The sequence below is a fragment of the Nuphar pumila genome, chromosome 8 (genome assembly GCF_984573655.1).
Source record: "Nuphar pumila chromosome 8, dmNupPumi1.hap1.1, whole genome shotgun sequence".
NCBI lineage: Eukaryota > Viridiplantae > Streptophyta > Magnoliopsida > Nymphaeales > Nymphaeaceae > Nuphar > Nuphar pumila.
The window spans coordinates 31,914,281-31,934,405 of record NC_143256.1 but is presented as its reverse complement, the minus strand read 5'-3'; positions in this window follow the sequence as shown (position 1 = coordinate 31,934,405).

Here is a 20,125-nt window from a genome sequence, read left to right as displayed (position 1 = left end):
CGTTTACGGTGGTTTGGACATATTCGACGAAGGCCTAATGATGCTCCAGTTAGAAGGTTGGAGAAATGGGAAAATATATTAGTTAAAAGAGGTCGGGGTAGGCCTAGGAAGACTTGGATGGAGATGATAGGAAAGGATATGAATGCTTTGAACCTCACCGAGGACATGGTGTTGGATAGAAATGTTTGGAGGAAAAGGATTCATGTGGAAGACCCAAAATGAATTTCTTTTTTGGTTCATATCGCTGACCCCAATTGTTTTGGGATGAAGGCGTAGTTGTTGTTGTTTGTTGTTGTATGTACGCCAGATCGTTAAGGATACAATGCATGACTACTTCCATGAAACAATTGTCGATGTTCTCCGAGATAAGTTCAATAGTTTTTTGCAGAAAAGGGGAACTTCGATTGCAGGTGCCTCTCAGGTATGAAAGTTTCATGTGATATATTGCATGTCGTTAGATTTTATATAACTTTGATTGCCTTAACTTAGGTGCATTGGATATAATTTACTTTAGTATATTTTGTTTATCAATACTGACCTTTTATATAATATTTCAGTATAATATTTTTACTACCTTTGAACACATATGAGTACGATAAAATCATATATACAGTTTTTTTACTGCCTTAGAACACATATGAGCATGATATAATCACATATACAGTTTTTTACTGCCTTTGAATACATATGAGCACGATAGAAACACATATACAATTTTTTTACTGCCTTAGAACACATACGAGCATGGTAGAATCACATATACAGTTTTTTGACTACCTTAGAGCACATAAGAGTATGATAAAATCACATATACAGTTTTTTGCCTGCCTTAGAGCACATATGAGCATGGTAAAATCACATATACAACTTTTTGACTGCCTTAGAGCACATATGAGCATGGTAGAATCACATATACAATTTTTTTACTGCTTTAGCACACATATGAGCATGATAGAATCACATATAAAGTTTTTTTACTGCCTTAGAGCATATATGAGAATGATAGAATCACAAAAACAAATTTTTTACTGCCTTTAGAATACATATGAGCATGATTGAATCACATATAAAGTTTTCTAACTGCCTTAGAACACATATGAGCATGATAGAATCATATATACATTTTTTTGACTGCCTTAGAGCACATATGAGCATGATAAAATCACATATACAATTTTTTGATTGCCTTAGAACACATATGAGCATGATAGAATCACATATATAGTTTTTTTTACTATCTTAGAGCACATATGAGCATGATATAATCACATATACAGTTTTTTGCCTGCCTTAGAACACATATGAGCATAATAGAATCACATATACAGTTTTTTGACTGCCTTAGAGCACATATGAGCATGATAGAATCACATATACGATTTTTTTGACTGCCTTAGAACACATATGAGCATGATATAATCACATGTACAGTTTTTTGCCTACCTTAGAACACATATGAGCATGATAGAATCACATATAAACTTTTTTGACTGCTTTAGAGCATATATGAGCATGATAGAATCACATCTAAAGTTTTTTTGACTGCCTTAAAACACATATGAGCATGATATAATCACATATACAGTTTTTTGCCTACCTTAGAACACATATGAGCATGATAGAATCACATATACAGTTTTTTGACTGCCTTAGAACACATATGAGCATGGTAGAATCACATATAGAGTTTTTTTGACTGCCTTAGAGCACATATGAGCATGATTGAATCACATATACAGTTTTTTTGACTGCCTTAGAGCACATATGAGCATGATTGAATTACATATAAGTTTTTTTTACTGCCTTAAGAACACATATGAGCATGATAGAATCACATATATAGTGTTTTTACTGCCTTAGAACACATGAGCATGATTGAATCACATATAAAGTTTTTTTACTGCCTTAGAACACATATGAGCATGGTAGAATCATATATACATTTTTTTGACTGCCTTAGAGCACATATAAGCATGATTGAATCACATATACAGTTTTTTTGACTGCCTTAGAGCACATATGAGCATGATTGAATTACATATAAGTTTTTTTTACTGCCTTAAGAACACATTTGAGCATGATAGAATCAAATATACAGTTTTTGTACTGTCTTAGAACACATATGAGCATGATTGAATCACATATAAAGTTTTTTTACTACCTTAGAACACATATGAGCATGGTAGAATCATATATACATTTTTTTGACTGCCTTAGAACACATATGAGCATGATTGAATCACATATAAGTTTTTTTTACTGCCTTAAGAACACATATGAGCATGATAGAATCATATATATAGTTTTTTTACTGCCTTAGAACACATATGAGCATGATAGAATCACATATACAGTTTTTTTACTGCCTTAAAACACATATGAGGATGATAGAATCACATATAGAGTATAATTTATTTCAATATATTTTGTTTATCAATACTAACCTTTCTTTTCTTGTGTAGGTTGTTGGTGATAATCAGCGTAGTGGAGCTGAAGGGACAGATCAAGACAATGAACAAGAGGATGCACAAAATCTTGGCAATGATTAAATTAATATGTTGAATATGTTCTACCTTCTTTTTGTTTCAAAAATGTAAATGTTGAATTGTAAATAATTCAAACTTGCGAATTTTACAGTGGATTGATTAATTGTTTTAGTTTCCTTTTATATGTATTTTGATTTGTACTTTGTTTTTTATTCACAGGAAATATAAATTGTACAAGAAATATAAATTGTATCACGAGAAATTTTTTCTCGATATTTAATTTTCAAATATTTTTTTTTTAATTTTTTTCCTTTTTTGTGACGGATTAGCGACAGATATATCCGTCGATAATTACTATTACCGTTGAATGTATCGACGGATTAGCGACGACTATAAATCCATCGCAAAACCAAAGTTGTCGTATAGTAACGCCGACCTTGCGATGGATGTTGGCATTCGTTATTCCGTCGCAACTTAGCGACGAAACTGGCGACAGATACATTTTGTCGCTACTTAGCGACGGAATGGGCGACAAATATATTCCGTCGCGAATTAGCGTCAAAAAATTTGCGATGGAAGTTATCCATCTCAAATCTGACGCTAATCTGTCACTAAGCTGTTTAGTGACAGATTAGCGGCGGATTAGCGATGGATTTAGGTCGTCGCTAATCCATGGGTTTCTTGTGGTGATCCATGTCTTCCTAGGCCTACCTCGACCTCTTTTAACTAATATATTTTCCCATTTCTCCATCCTTCTAACTAGAGCATCATTAGGCCTTCACCAAATATGTCCAAACCACCGTAAACGATTCTCTCTCATCTTATTTTCAATGGATGCAACGCCTACCTTCTTACGTATCTCCTCGTTTCGAATCTTGTCTTTTATTGTATTTCCACACATCCATCTAAGCATACGCATCTCAACTACACTCATTTTTTTAATATGATGTCTCTTGGCAGCCCAACATTCCGTACCATATAGTAAAGCGAGCCTAATTGTCGTTCTATAAAACTTTCCCTTCAACCGCAATGGCATTCTACGATCGCACAACACTCCAGTTGCACTTTTCCATTTCATCCACCCAACCTTTATCCTATGATTTACATCTCCATCAATTTCTCTATACTTTTGAATGATAGATCCCAAATATTTGAAACAATCATCCACCGGTATTTCTTGCTCACCAAGCTTCATTACACTCCCATCACTACTTCGTTGCTTACTAAACCGACATTCCATATATTCTGTCTTACTCTTACTCAACTTAAAACATCTTGCTTCCAATGTCTGTCTCCATAATTCTAACTTAGCATTAACCCCAGCTCTAGACTCATCAATCAAAGCAATATCATCAGCAAACAACATACACCACAACACATTTTCTTGAATTGATCTCGTAAGCTCATCCATTACTATAGCAAATAGGAAAGGGCTTAATGCAAATCCTTGATGTAACCCAACCGTTATAGGAAAATTGGTTATCACCCCATCACAAGTGCAGACATTGGTTACTACTCATTCGTACATATCTTTAATTATACTAATGTACTTGAGAGAAACACCTTTCTTTATCATTGTCCACCAGAGAACGTCCCTAGGTACTCTATCGTATGTCTTCTTCAAATCAATAAAAACCATATGCAAATCTTTGTTCCTCTCTCTATATCTCTCAATAAGTTGTCTAAGAAGATGTATAGCTTCCATAGTTGATCTTCCAGGCATTAAACCAAGTTGATTCTCAGATATCATGACAACCTTCCTCAATCTAGACTCAATCACCCTCTCCCAAAGTTTCATAGTATGACTCATGAGTTTTATACCACGATAGTTTGTGCAATCTTGTATATCACCCTTATTCTTATATAGAGGCACCAAAGTACTCTTCCTCCACTCATTAGGCATCTTATTTGTCTGCCAAATCTTGTTAAAAAGATTTGTCAACCATTCTAAACCTTTCTCTCCCAAGCATTTTCAAGCCTCGATAGGTATACCATCTGGGCCAACTGCCCTTTTTTATTTCATTTTCTTCAAAGCCTCTGCAATTTCTTTCTTTGGAATCTTGCACATAAAGTCACAATTCATCTCATGAAAAGGAATGGAGAAGTCTCCAAGATCCTGAGCATGACTTCCATTAAATAGCTTATCAAAATAATCTTTCTATCTCTCCTTAATCTCCTCATCTTTGACTAAAACCCTTTGTGTTTCATCTTTGATACATCTAACCATACCCAGATCCCTCGATTTCCTATCTCTCATCTTTGCAAGCCTATAAATATCCTTCTCGCCCTCTTTGGTATCCAATTTGTCATAAACCTCCTTATATACCTTATCCCTCGCGTTTCGAACTACTTTTTTAGCTTCCTTCTTTGCTATCATATACTTCTCCAAATTCTCATTATCACGACTCTTACTTAGATTTCTATAACATTCTCTTTTAACCTTAATAGCTAATTTGACATCCTCGTTCCACCATGATGTATCCTTACCTAGCGGTGCACCGCCTTTAGACTCACCCAATACCTCCTTAGCCACCTTTCTCATGACACCCACTATCTTATTCCACATTGATTTTTAATCCTCCTTGAGACACCAATCAACTTCCTTAACTACCTGCTCTACAAACATTCCTTGTTTAGCTCCTTTCAGTGCCCACCATTTAATTCTAGGATCTATCATATGTCTATCACTTTTGCAGCATTGTCTAATTCTAAGATCTAAAATTAAGACTCTATGTTGTGTAGCTACACTTTCTCCCGGTATAACCTTACAATCGATGCAACAACCCCTATCTCTCTTTCTAAGTAGGAAAAAATCTATCTGACTCGTATTAACCCCACTTTTAAATGTTACTAGGTGAGACTCCCTCTTCCTAAACCATGTGTTTGCTAAGATCATATCATAGGACAAACCAAAATCTAAAATCCTTTCTCCACTTTCGTTTCTTTCTCCTATACCATAGCCTCCATTGATACTCTCAAATCCATTTGTACTAATGCCTACATGTCCATTAAGGTCACCGCCGATGAAAAGCTTTTCTCTATAAGATATCTCTTGTACTACTCCGTCTAAATCTTCCCAAAATTGACGATTAATGGAATCATCTAAACCTACTTGAGGTGCATAAACACTAATAATATTAATAATATCTGTACCTAATACTAATTTAATAAGTAAAATCCTATCACCCTTCCTACGGACCTCAACTACATTATCTATAAACTCACGACTCATAACAATTCCTACTCCATTCCTATTCCTATTTATTCCTGTATACCAAATCTTATATCCCCAAGGTTCTATCACTTTTGCTTTCTCACCTACCCATTTGGTCTCTTGTAGACATAAAATATCAATCTTTCTCCTATGCATAACATCTACTAACTCTACCAACTTACCAGTTAAAGACCCTATGTTCTAAGTGGCTAACCTAATTTTATGGTATTGGACTAACTTCTTTACCCCTACCCGTCCAACAAAGTGAGAGAACCCTTGCCTATTTGACACCACATCCGGGCGCTGGTGTGATGCGTCGCTTCTGGGCGACGACCTAGCAACCCTTGCCCATTTATCACTGCCTCCCGGCCTATAGAGTACAACACGTCGCTTAGTAGGGAACGCCCCAACGAAATTCTCAAATTGGTTCATATTCATAGGGTATGACAAAGTTTTTATGTTGGCTGTCACTGGCCTACCGCAACCCTCCTCCTTTATCCGAGTTTGAGACTGGCAGTGTATAACTAAACAGTTATACATAGGTGGAGTTAATTATACTTAATATTTAAATACTTAATATTTAATTCAACAAATGCTAATAAATCTTAATTAGCCAGGATAAATATTAAGTCACCCAATTGATCAATATTTTCGTAGATTTAATTTGCCATATAAAAATTCTTTTTATTTAATTAAAATTTTGAAAATTTTGTAGATCTTATAATTACCCTGAAAATGGGTACTTGAATTACTGAACCCCCATTATGGCCTACACAGTGTAAGGCACTTAAAATAATCCATGTAATAAAGATAACCCTTCTGACCCATTCTGTTATGATCTCTACCTTGGAGAAGGTAGATGGTACAACCTCGAGTGATTCAGTTCTGATTTTTTTTAGCGAGGCGTCCAAGTGGACTTTACTCACTTGTAGGTTTACGGAGGCCAGGAATATTCACGTCTTAGGTGATAAATCCCCAACTACTATAGATGTCCAAGATGCATCCTACTTTATATTCTGCCTTAGTGGTGATTCTCTTGGTCACAGACCACCTTCTTTGGGTCCGCTACAGTCAGATACTCAGGTTTAAAACACTTGAGAATAATACACCCCTGGAATGCCTCGGTTGTTTGCGATGACCTTCCCCCATGTACCAGGGTGGATGGTTAATTATCAAAACAAAGACCCTTTTGAATCACAGTTTGAAATGAAAATATGCCCTAATTATACAAACAATTAAGTTCTATATTTTGTCTTACTTTTTTATACAAATGCTCTATATGAATTGATTGCATATGTTTAATATTCTGAATTACTAGAATTGGTAGACTTACCAAACTGTCAGAAGTCTGACCCTTTAATGGGTTTTGTTTAGGTGCTGGTCAGTGAATACAATAGAGTAAGAGCGGCATCGAGCACTAGTACTATTCGGAGGATCTAGGGCCTAACTTGGTACTTTTGTTCATAATATTTTAGATTCCCAACTTTTGAACTATCTGTATATTTTGTCAAAAATGATGTAAATAATATATTGGTCTTCACTCTAATAATAACTTTGTCTTATTTCACCCTTGTGGTTGCCCAAAAAATTTTAAATCCAAACTCAATATTAAATTGTTTTCTACTGTCAATAATCAAAAAGAATTTTTTTTAAAATTTTTGTTAAAATTTTTTGTTTTAAATTTTGGGTCGTCGCACCTTTACAGGGAAGATACTCGATTTGGTTTAAAAGACCAAGGCATATTGAATAAGTTGTTGGATAAAAGAAGACCCGACATACCCATTCATCCTTTAGTTCTGTCAAGAGAGAGGATAAGAGGTACAAACTCCGATGAACAATATTGTTAACAACTACGCTCCTCGAGTAGCAATGGCTCGGTGTCCCTGGTCATCAGAGTTAGGGGACAAGGCTACCAATTATTATCCTAGGTGTTAGATCCCACAAATTTCGGAAGAAGTTCGGATGCATCTCCCATATATTCCTGCCACTAGAGAATCCTCTCTCAGCCTCTAAAACTATTCTCATTGAAGCGAACTTAGCTAGTCGTTCGGGTTATAAATTTACATAAAATAATAAACCCCCAAACAATCTTAATTGTTTCTACGTTTTGTCCTGTGAGTACCCACATGTCAAAAATTGTCGAAACAAGATTATGATGTTCACTTTGCCTCTTTTGAAACCCAATGTTGTGAAATATGATAATGCATATGTTAGTCTTGTTCTCTTGTCTGTTGTCATTACACCTACTAGGCTTTCATGAGTATGACCTATTTTATGAGATATAGGTGACAAATAGACGAATGTTGCATGCAATAATGCGATGATATCAAGAATCTACTCTCTCAGTTGTTTGTGCCTGAACATATTTTGTAAATTTGTATAAGAATTTTTATATAACACTATTTCTATCTAAAACCTTGTTTTGAATCTTTATATTTTTGCATGGATGTATGGAAATGTGAACCCCAAATCCAAGACATTTGGGGACCAAATTTATTGGTTGAAAGTTTTACCTGTAATCCGCCAAAGGTTTGCCAACTTGTCCTTTTCAAATATTGTTTTTGTTGAACTATCGTTTTAACTCTGAAAAAGAATTGATTATTAAAATTTCAAAATTTTCCTTAAAATTTACAAGTTTGGGATTTTAGGGTGTTACAATGATGTTGGTGTTAATGAATGTTAGGGGAGGCATCTATTGTAGTTCTAGGATAAGAATGCAGTTGTTCTTCTATACGAGTTTCAAGTTCTCATAAAATTTCATATAGGGGGTTTTTCTCTCGCAATCTTTAGGTATTTCTCCCATTCTTTTCACCTATTTTTTTCCCTTTGAGATTTGCCCCATCTTTTTTGTCTTTTGTGGTTTTCACCTTTGGATGATACATATGTATTTGGTGTATCTATATACTATTACAGTGTAGCTGACAAAAGTGCTTAAGATTCAGTTTCTTCGATAATCTCATCGTTCATAATGATAAATAAAAGAGAAAAATTACTTGCTAACAACAACAAATGCTCGTATTATGTAAAGGGACAAAATGATGATGCTTGGCAAAAGCATATAGGTCTGAAACCTATGCTTTACATGTAGTATATAGGCTAAAATATGTGGGGTTTAGTTGCTTTCATCCTATTTAAAGATTGATTAATTTTTTAAAATAATTAATGATATTTTTAGAAACTATTATAATCCAAGTATTGTGATTCCTTAAAAAAATTTAGATGTTAAAGTGATAAAATAGACCTGATTTTCTTAAAGTTTTTTGTTTTTGGCATAAAAATATAAGTTGTCCATCTTTTCTTCCTAAACTTCTATCAGACTTGAGCTGTAAACCAAGATTAAACGTGGTATAAAGCTTTCGAATAAAATAAAACTATTCTCATGCATGGCTAGTCTGGCGTGAGGCTCATTTTTTAACTTGATATAGAACTTAGCAAACAAAACTAAGCAAAGCTCATGCTTAGGAGTAACTCAAATACAATATTTTTTGACAAGCTAGACCTGAATTCAAGCTTGGGCTTGCTCTCCCATTTATACCCCTAGTGGTAATTAACTTTTGCAAGATGAGTTCAACATAACTTGTTGCTTCTTTTTCTTGTGTGTGTGGCTAGGCCAAGACGTCATTACAGACCATACGTTGGCAAGCTTCCACCCTTGAGCTTCTTTCCCATCCACCTAAGAGTACACTTAGCTTCAACTTTGATACAGGATGCCTTGGGTGGGTTTTGAAGTGTGGTTGTCTTATGCCACATGACAAACTGTAGTTGCCCCTAGCCAAGAACACATAGCCCTTTTGGGCAAACAATAGTATCTTCTTACACATGCTATAGTTTTTTTTGACTTGTGATTCGCCAAATTTGTGAGGGCTTCATTATATTCAGCAATACATGCCTCATTATGATTTGAAAAATCTATGTGTGCTTGAAGTTAACCTCCTCTTGAATTCTCACACTGCTATCTTGAATCAGGTCCATGATTTCGTTCATGATATGATTTTGCATAATCGGAGGCTTGTAGGCTATTTGGAAGATATGTGTGAGGGATGTAGGGGGTTCATATTTGAAGTGTGTTTGTTGTAGGCTTAGAGAGGATGTAAGGGGTTTGTATTTGAAGTGTGTTTGTTGCAGATTTAGAGAGGATATAGGAGGGTGGTTTGGAGAGGATGCATGTTTGTTTTTTGAAGTGTGTTTATTTTTTGAAGTGTATGTTTATATTTGAATGTATGTTTCAAGATGCATGTTTATATTTGAATGGATGTTTGAGCATGTATGTTTGAGGATGTTTAAAGTGTATATTTGAATTGTATTTGCCATTTTGTTGAATGTAATGTAAAAAAAATAAAATAAAACTAATATAAAAATTTATAAGTGTATTATAAGTGCATGTGTTATTGCTTTGTTTTCTGCCGTTGTATTACAATGAGATATTGTAGTTAGTGTGAAAATGATTATATATATATAAATTGATATATATCTTTATATATATTTATTAAATTGAAGTTGATATCATCTTGAATGTGAAAATATGTTTATTAATGTTATATTTATGCTTTTCCAAATTTTGATGAAAATGCAGAAAAAAGCGAAAGCATTATCGAGCCTTCAATTGTAATGTGATTAAAATATCTATAAGTTATCATGCTGAATTATCATACTGATATCATCATTATTAACATTTTCATAATTGTTTCTTTTTATAATATTTTTTTAAATTGTCAGATTGTACTCATTCTTGAAGTGTGTTTATTCCAGGTTTAGAGAAGATGTAGAGGATGGGGTTTGAGAGGATGTATATTTTTTAAAGTGTGTTTATATTTGAATATATGTTTGAAGTTGAATGTTTGAGGGGGTTGGAGAGGATGAATGTTTGAGAAGGTTAGAGAAGTATATATTTATATTTAAATATATGCTTCAAGATATATAAACACTAGTGTATGTTTATATTTGAATTGATGTTTGAAGTATATGTTTATATTTGAATAGATGTATGTTTGAGGGGGTTGAAGATGATGAATGTTTGAGGAGGTTGGAGAAGTATATGTTTATATTTGAATGTATGTTTTAGGATGTATAAACGCTAGTGTATGTTTATATTTGAATTGATTTTTGAAGTGTATATTTATATTTAAATGTATGCTTTAGGATGTATAAACACTAGTGTATGTTTATATTTGAATTGATGTTTGAAGTGTATGTTTATATTTGAATTGATGCATGTTTGTGAGGGTTGAAGATGATGAATGTTTGAGGAGGTCGGAGAAGTGTATGTTTATATTTGAATGTGCGTTTCAGGATATATAAATACTAGTGTATGCTTATATTTGAATTGATGTTTGAAGTGCATGTTTATATTTGAATGTATGTATGTTTAAGGATATTTGAAGTGTATATTTGAATTATATTTGCTGTTTTGTTTAATGTAATGTAAAAAAAATTAAACTAATATAAAAAAATTTAATTTTAAAGGTTTAAGGCCTATAACGGTGACATTCCTGTGTCACTGTTATCGACCTTAACCCTATATCGTCGTTACAACCTATAATGACGACTTAATTGTCACCGTCATAGCCTATAACAATGACTTATTTCTTGTCGTTATCGATTATAACAAGAAGTTAATTCCTTCCGTTACAGGCTATAATGGTGACACAAAAATATTGTCATTATAGGGTAGGTCATCGAAATTGGCGTTCCAAGTTCCAACGAGATTCTTCACCGGTATTAGGTTACACATGAACGACGACGTATAAATATCGCCGTTATTACTCAACTAAGGCAAAAAATTGGCGGCCATTTTTTATCGCCGTTATAGATCTATAATGGCAATAAATAAAGCAATAGCGGCAAGAAAAGTTGCCGCTTTTGACCCTCATCCTTGTAGTGGTAGGAGCTGTCAGTGCAAGTCTCCTTGTGGTGGGACGTTGCAGATTCAAAACCCAATGGTACGACGAATGAAAGGTAAGCTGGGGTCTGCCCCAGCTTACCTTTCAAAACAAAGGTCCAGCCCCAAATGCTCTCAACAACCACATAAATGAAGACATAAGGGTGAAGGAGAAAGTATGAAAGACAACAATAGATCCAATGTAACAAACTACCTACCAAACTTGGAATTCACTTTTTTTTTATGACCAAATTTACCACAATAGTAACTAGAATTGACAATTTTCTGTACAAAGATGTGTTTGGATCGAAGGCAAAGAGAGATTTCTTTCATTTGGAGGTAGGACTGGTAAATGAGGTAATAAACCAAATAGAGGTTGTTCAAGCTTGACTGTTTCTTATGGCAAGATGAGTATAGCTCAAGCTTAAGCATACCCGAGTTAAACGAGCTGAGTTTAAGGTGGCTCATTAACAAAAAAGAAAAACATGCACACATTTTTTAGTTGACAATAATGAAATCCTTTCATTCCTCTACCCAAACGACTCTCTATGAATCCCTTTATGGCCAGCCTTCACCTCAACCATCTAGGATATATGATACAAAATATAAGTAAAATATATTTGTTAATAGTTAATGAGCCTATATAAGCTGGGCTGAGCTGAGTCGAACACTCGTTGCTGTTCATGTAACACCCCAATTTTTATAACCCGAAATTGGTGGAATTTTTTTTTTTTGAAATACATTTAAATCTTTTAGCAGTTAACAGCGGAAAAACACATTGGGCATAAAACTTGGCGTGCTACTTCAGATGAATGCTTGCAAACATATACTTATGGAATTTAAACTTTAACAACTAATTAACCATGCATGAAATAAAATCAAGTTCCATAATATCCAAAATTTATCACATTTGTCATTGAATTGAATTAAAGTAAAATCAGAGTTCAGAATTCATGAAGCAGAGGAAAGGTAGGCTCAGTCCCCGTCGCAACCTTCTGCCTTCGCACGTAAGTACCTACTCATTACCTGAAATTCTTTAAACCATATAGGGTCAGACAACATGTCTCAGTAGAGTAATTATGCTAAACTTGTAAGACAGAATAACAAGACAAGGATTTCAATAGAAATTTCATGATTTAACATTTAATTTAACTTAAAAAAAATCATACAACAATCATGCATGTTTAGAAGTTTCATATTTAACAGAAAGACATAAATTCATATATTCAAAATACAAAATGCATGAACCATTAAAATGCATGACTTACCATATGCAGAAGCTCTTTCAATGCATGCATATTTTCTTATCTTTAGTTACATTTTCTTAGTTAGATGATGCATGCGATGCCAAATTAATGCACACACCATTTAAGTTATCACTTCTTAGCCCTGCTGATACGACACAGACAAACATTCTCAGATCAGGACCATGACACAGGACGTGTTTTACATACAGGGGTGGCTTTAGCCTGGCCAGGTCCATTCACTAAGACGGGGTGAGGGACGTTAATACGAGAGAGATTCCCAACACCTTTTAACCCGATGCATCAGTTTTTCCTCAAGAGTACTATAACCTCTACGCTGCAGTCTAATGCAGAGGTTTTCCCCCTAAAATCGTGGGAGGGGAGGAGCAACCTTCTGTGCCCGTAACAGAACTTGCCCCACAAAGTTTTGTATCACCTGCTACTCTCCAAGCAAGTATCTTGAGTTTAATGTCACATGATTACTTGTTTACAGTCATACTTTTTATGCAACATCAAACTAAAACCACTTTATGGTCATGGATGCATTCTTATAAAGCATTGGACAAAGTCATATAATTAAACTTATAACAGACACTAGAGCACATGCGTAGCATAAACATCTTATTCACTTTCACACAATATAATGCATATGCATGTACTTGGCCAATGCAACAAGGAGAATATATATGAACATCCGTATCAATGAAACAATCATATCATCACGATATCATGAACATACATGTAGGCGACACTTTTTTAGAATTTAAAACATAAACTTCATTGGACCTTTTGATCCTAAATCTTTAATGTGTAACCTTCCATTTACAATTCATGCCATAATCATATAAGATTACATACAATCAGACCTACATAATCATTCACATAATGCATACTAATTCTATAAAGAATTTGATTAAAAACATATATACTATGCACCCTTTGAGACTTGATTTATGAATTTGCCCTAAATTTTTTCAATTTCTTAACTCTGTCCGACTGGTACAAAGCTCACAAAAAAGTTTTGGCTCCATGAACAGAGCTGAAATTTTTACAGTATATAGGAATTGTTGTCAGCTATCCATAGCCGCAAACCGTTCGTAAAAACTCTTTCGTATGAGAGAGTTATGCATGATTTACTACAGACCTATTTGTTTTTGTTTTGACTGTCACAGAGATGTGCTCGGTCCATGAACAAAGCCCAAATTTCTACAGTAGATGCACAATGGAGTTATCTTTCGAACGCAACAATTCGTTCATCAAAGCTTTTTCGGACGATGGAGAAACGACCATTTTACTGAACGGAGGTCAAGTGGAAAACCTGAAATTCCGAGATTTGCATTTGGGTGAATCAAACCGAGTCACCCGAATCCCAAGAAAAATTAAAAGAAATAGGGAATACGCATGAAATAAAATTCTGAAAATTCTAAAATATTCACAGTAGATGAAACACTTCATAATCTATCAATCCAAACTAATATTTGCATAAAAATCATGGAATAAATCAAATACAAATATATTTTACGAATCTATTTCTAAGAAACCGATTTTTATAATAAACCCGATTTCAAAAATTGTTTTCTTTTGGGAAAACGTGTTTTTGCCATGGATCATTAGATCTGAGTCAAACCCACGGTTAGGAGGGTTTGATTATGATCTAAACTCATGAAAAAGCATCAAAATCCATGCCAAGAACTCCGTTCTTGCAAGAAAAGCATAGAAACCCTACCTTTTGTTGAAAAAAATGTATTTCTTGATAGATGAACACTCTTTTTGCTCGATCCACCGATCAACTCCTCCTTCCAGCAAGGTGAGGACCTTAGATCTCCTCTACACACCCCTTGAGGCCTGGATCTTGCACTCAAGAACCAAAAGAAACCCTAAAAGAGGAGAATAGGGAAGGGAAAGAGAGGAGAGAGAGAAGAGGGTTTTTGGGGGAGAGAGAAACTCTCCTTTTTTTTTCCAGCACAAATGAGAAGGGCAAGGGCTATGAGAGGGTTTTATAACCCTTCTTAAATTAGGTTATGTGCTGGAATTAATTCCAGCCCTTGATCTCATTAATGAAATTCATTTGGAGCCCTTGATCTCCACTTTGACTTTTCAAACTTTAAATAACCTTGAAAATCACTATACCTTTATTTTCAATTTGAATTTGAAGTAAGATGCCACATAGGATGGGACGGCCCACCTATGGGCTCCTACTAAACTATTGAAAATAGATTTTAATTTATAAAAAAGAAAACTATTATATTAAACTATTATTGAATAATCATAAAATTCTAGTTAAAAACCGTTTTAGTTTTATATACCCAAAACTCATGTGAAAATGTAAAGGAATTGAATATAAGTTAATTCCATCATATTAAGCATGTTAATATGTATATTTTTAAAATCTACTTTTGTTAATTTACTTTATTTAAATAATTTTACTTAAAAGTAAAATCAACATTTTCTTTTTAAGTAAGACGTTTTCAATTAGACATCACTTAGAATTTTCTCAGATATCCAAACCATGTAGGGTTTATATTTACTACAATTCAATATAATTAAACCCCTTAATCCTTACGAATATACTCAAACATTAATTTTTAAAGAAATTAGGGTTTTATATTGGCACGAAATTCAGGACATTTCACAATGCTATAGAAAAGAACTTAGAAATTTTCGGATATTACATCCAATCCCCCTTAAAAAAAATTTCGTCCTCGAAATTTGGTTAACATTACGTACCGAACAAGTATGGATATTTAGCTCTCATATCAGCCTCGGGTTCCCAAGAACACTCCTTAAGCCCGTGGTGCTGCCATCGTACTTTAACAAGTGGAATTGACTTATGTCGCAACACTTGTTCTCGTCGATCTACTATCTCTACCGGCCGTTCCTCAAACGTGAGATCTCTCTGAACCTCGACCTCGTCATACTGAATAACATGAGTAGGATCTGGTACATATTTCCTCAACATTGACACATGGAAAACATCATGGATGTTGGAAAACTGAAGGGGAAGTGCCAATCTATACGCGGTGCCTCCTATCCTCTCAAGGATGAGGAACAGTCCTACATACCTCGGACTCAATTTCCCTTTCTTGCCGAACCGAAATACACTCTTGGTTGGCGATACTTTGACAAATACATGATTACCAAACTCAAAAGAAACCTCTCGCCTCTTTGGATCTGCATAACTCTTCTGACGGCTTTGCGCTGTCAAAAGCCTCTTACGAATCAACTGTACTTGATCCGTATAATGCTGCAAAACTATAGGCGATTCAATAGTTCGATCACCTACCTCGCTCCAACAAACAGGGGACCTACAGGGTCGCCCGTACAATGCCTCATATGGAGCCATGCCGATACTCGAATGATAACTGTTATTGTAGGCAAACTCAGCAAACTTTAGGTGCTTACTCTAGTCACCTTTCCACTCCAATGCACACGCTCGCAACATATCCTCGAGTGTTTGAATAGTCCTCTCTGACTGACCATCCGTCTGGGGGTGAAAAGCTGTGCTAAACTTAAGCGTTGTCCCCAAAGCTTTCTGAAGTTGTCCCCAAAACTTTGACGTGAATCTAGGATCCCTGCCTGAGATAATCGAAACAGGTATCCCATGTAATCTGACAATCTCGTCGACATATAAATCCGCCAAACTCTCCAAGGTTTGATTCGCCCTGGTCGGTAAGAAGTGTGCCGACTTTGTAAGGCGATCCACAATCACCCAAATGGTGTCATACTGCTGGCGTGTCTTGAGTAGACCTACCACAAAGTCCATGGTAATGTCTTCTCACTTCCACTGCGGAATCTCAATCGACTGCATCATACCGCCTGGTCTCTGGTGCTCTATCTTGACCTGCTGACAGATTAAGCATCTTGACACGTATTCAGCGATGTCTCTCTTCATGCCGGGCCACCAGTAATTCCTCTGAAGATCCTTATACATCTTGGTGCTTCCGGGATGTATAGTGAATCCGGTACGATGTGCCTCATCCAATAACTCTTTCCTCAATTGGGGCTCTGCGGGCACCCAGAGCCTCTGGCCGTACCAAATGCTTCCATCCTCCTCTAAGTGCAATGCTGACTGATCTTGCTTTCATGTTGCAATCATCTTATTGAATTCAGGGTTATCCTTCTGTTGGGCGATGATCCGATCCATGAGTTCTGTCCGCACTGCCGTGCTAGCAATCTGAATCTGACTCGGTTCTGCTTCAAAAGGCTTCCAGTCTATCAGGTCTTCGAGTAATCTCCACTCACTGCTGATAAAACTTGCAAGGCTCCCTGCCTTTTTACTCAAAGCATCAGCCACTATATTGGCTTTGCCTGGATGATAAGAAATGGAGAAGTCGTAATCTTTTAGAAATTCTAACCATCATCTCTGCCTCATGTTCAGATCCTTTTGTGAGAAGATATATTTGAGACTCTTATGATCTGAGAAGACCTCAAATTGCTCACCGTACAAATAATGTCGCCATACCTTTAGTGCAAAGACTACTGCAGCAAGCTCCAAGTCGTGAGTGGGGTAGTTTCGCTCATGCACCTTCAGCTGACGTGATGCGTAGGCGATCACCTTGCCGTGCTGCATCAAAACGCATCCCAAACCAGTATCTGATGCATCACTATAAATCACAAAGCCTCCTTGCCCAGAAGGCAATGTGAGTATAGGGGTTGTAGTAAGCCACTTCTTCAGCTCTTGAAAGCTTTCTTCGCATTGCTGGGTCCAGACAAACTTAATTCCTTTACGAAGTAGTTTCGTCATAGGTGAAGCGATCTTCAAAAAATCCTGAATGAAACGATGATAATAGCCTGCAAGCCCGAGAAAACTGCGTATATCTGAGACACTCTTAGGTTGTCTCCAATCTATGACTGCTTCCACCTTGGCAGGGTCGACTGACACCCCATCTTTAGAGATTATGTGACCCAAGAACATAACTTGATTCAGCCAAAACTCGCACTTCGAGAACTTAGCATATAGCTGATGGTGTCAAAGTGCTTCGAGGACAATCCTTAGATGCTCCCTATGATCTTCCTCGCTCTCGGAGTAAATTAGGATATCATCTATAAATACGATCACGAAAAGGTCTAGGTAAGGCCGAAAGATCCGATTCATCAGGTCCATAAATGCCGCAGGGGCATTTGTTAACCCGAAAGGCATCACCAAAAACTCGTAATGGCCGTATCGCGTCCTGAATGCTGTCTTTTGCACATCGGATTCTTTGATCTTCAGTTGATGGTACCCTGAACGAAGATCAATCTTGGAGAAGACCTTGGCCTCTCGAAGTTGATCAAACAAATCATCGATCCTGGGAAGAGGATATTTGTTTTTTATTGTTACCTGATTCAGCATCCTATAGTCAATGCACATACGCATTGACCCATCCTTCTTTTTGACGAACAATACTGGAGCTCCCCAAGGTGAAACACTAGGCCGAATAAAGCCTTTATCCATCAATTCTTGCAGCTGCTTCTTTAGCTCCTCTAACTCTGCTGGGGCCATACGATAGGGTGCTTTAGATATTGGTGTCGTTCCAGGCACCAACTCTATCGCAAAGTCCACCTCTCTGGTAGGCGGTATGCCTGGCAGGTCATCTGGAAAAACGTCTAAAAAATCTCGAACTACGTCCAAGTCTACCAGTGGTGTAGTACTGAGGTCTATCCAAGAAACACTAGCCAAAAAGGCCTCACACCCCTTTTCTACACAACGATGTGCCTTTAATGCCGAGATAAGTCGTCCTTTGTTCTCCTTTTTACAGACCTTGTACTCGAGTACAGGCTGATCAGGGCGAGCAAATTGAATGCGTCGCTCATGACAAAGCATACAAGCGTAATGCTCATACATCCAATCTATGCCAAGAATTACATCATAACCGACCATATCCAATAGAATAAGATTGGTAGGGAGGTTCTGCCCTTCAATCATAACCTCTACTCTAGATAGATAGGTACGAGCGATAGAGCTACCACTCGAAGGTTTGATAACTTCCAGAGTATATCCCAAAGAAGTCGGCGTGACACCAATCAAATTCGCAAAACGTATGGATATGAAGGAATGCGTAGCACCAGTGTAAAAAAGAACTTTAGCATCAAACTTTGCAATAGGGATTGTACCTTCAATGATGTTGGCATCTTCTTGCAACTCCTCTGCAGAAGTCTCATATACGCGTCCAGTAGCTTTCTTCTGACCTTGCGGCTGGGACTGCTGAGGTCGTTGCTGTTGTGGTCCTCTAGGAACAGGGGCAACTCCCTCCTGAGCTGGCCTCATAGGGTAGTCTTTGATGAAGTGACCCTGTTTTTCACATCTCAGACATGCACCCGAGACTCTATAGCAGACTCCAGGGTGCCTCTTGTTGCAGTGCTTACATACTGCATAAGACTGCGGTGCTGGTGTGCCGCCCTGTTGTCCCTTGGCCTTCTTTGTGGGTGGCGCCTTACTACTCTCCGCTGCTGGTCGAGGAGCCTTATTCCCATTGCCCTTCGACTTGTCGAAACGGCTAGGCTGAGTCTTCTTAGAAGACTCCCAGTCATCCTGCGTCACAAAGACATCGTTACGATCTATCGAGATTGTTTTTGGAAAAAAAAAACAAAAGTTGGTTCTAGTTTTCCCCACCTGAAGTATTATGGCCATCTCGATGGCCTGGTTGAGGTTTTGAGGACGACTGGTCAGCACTCTCGTCCTCAGTCCATCACGTAAACCCTGCACATACTTCTTAGCTCGCGCCTCGTCAGTGGTATAAGTATGCGGGCAATACTTTTCTAAATGTCGGAAACGTGTAGTGTACTCTGCCACCTTCATGGACCCCTGTCGAAGATCTAAAAACTCTTGTTTCTTACGATCGCGCGCGTACTGGGAAAAGTAGGTGTCCATGAATACCGCTGTAAACTCCTCCCATGTGAGGGCGCGTCGCTCATCAGGCGTATAGCATACTTCGCGTGTCGTCTCCCGCTAGCTCTTGGCATCCCCTTGGAGCCGATAAGTGGCAAAAGAAACCTTCCTCTCAGCAGGAACCTCGAGAATCTCGAAAATCTTGCTTATGGCACGAACCCATTCCTCCGCTGCATCCGGATCTTCCTTACCAGTGAAAGCAGGAGGGCTCAATTCCATGAAGCGCTTGTACGACACCCCATTGGTTGCGACAGCTGGTGCCGCAATATGACCCTCATGCTGATGGCCAGCACCATTGCCATTACCTCCGTTGCCGGCATGGTTCTGACAATAGGCCGTCAGATTCGCGAGGGCTTCAAAAATAAAGTCCCTCTGAGCAGTCCAACCTGGGGGCTGTCTTCCGGCCATCTAAAGACACACACATTGATTCAGATT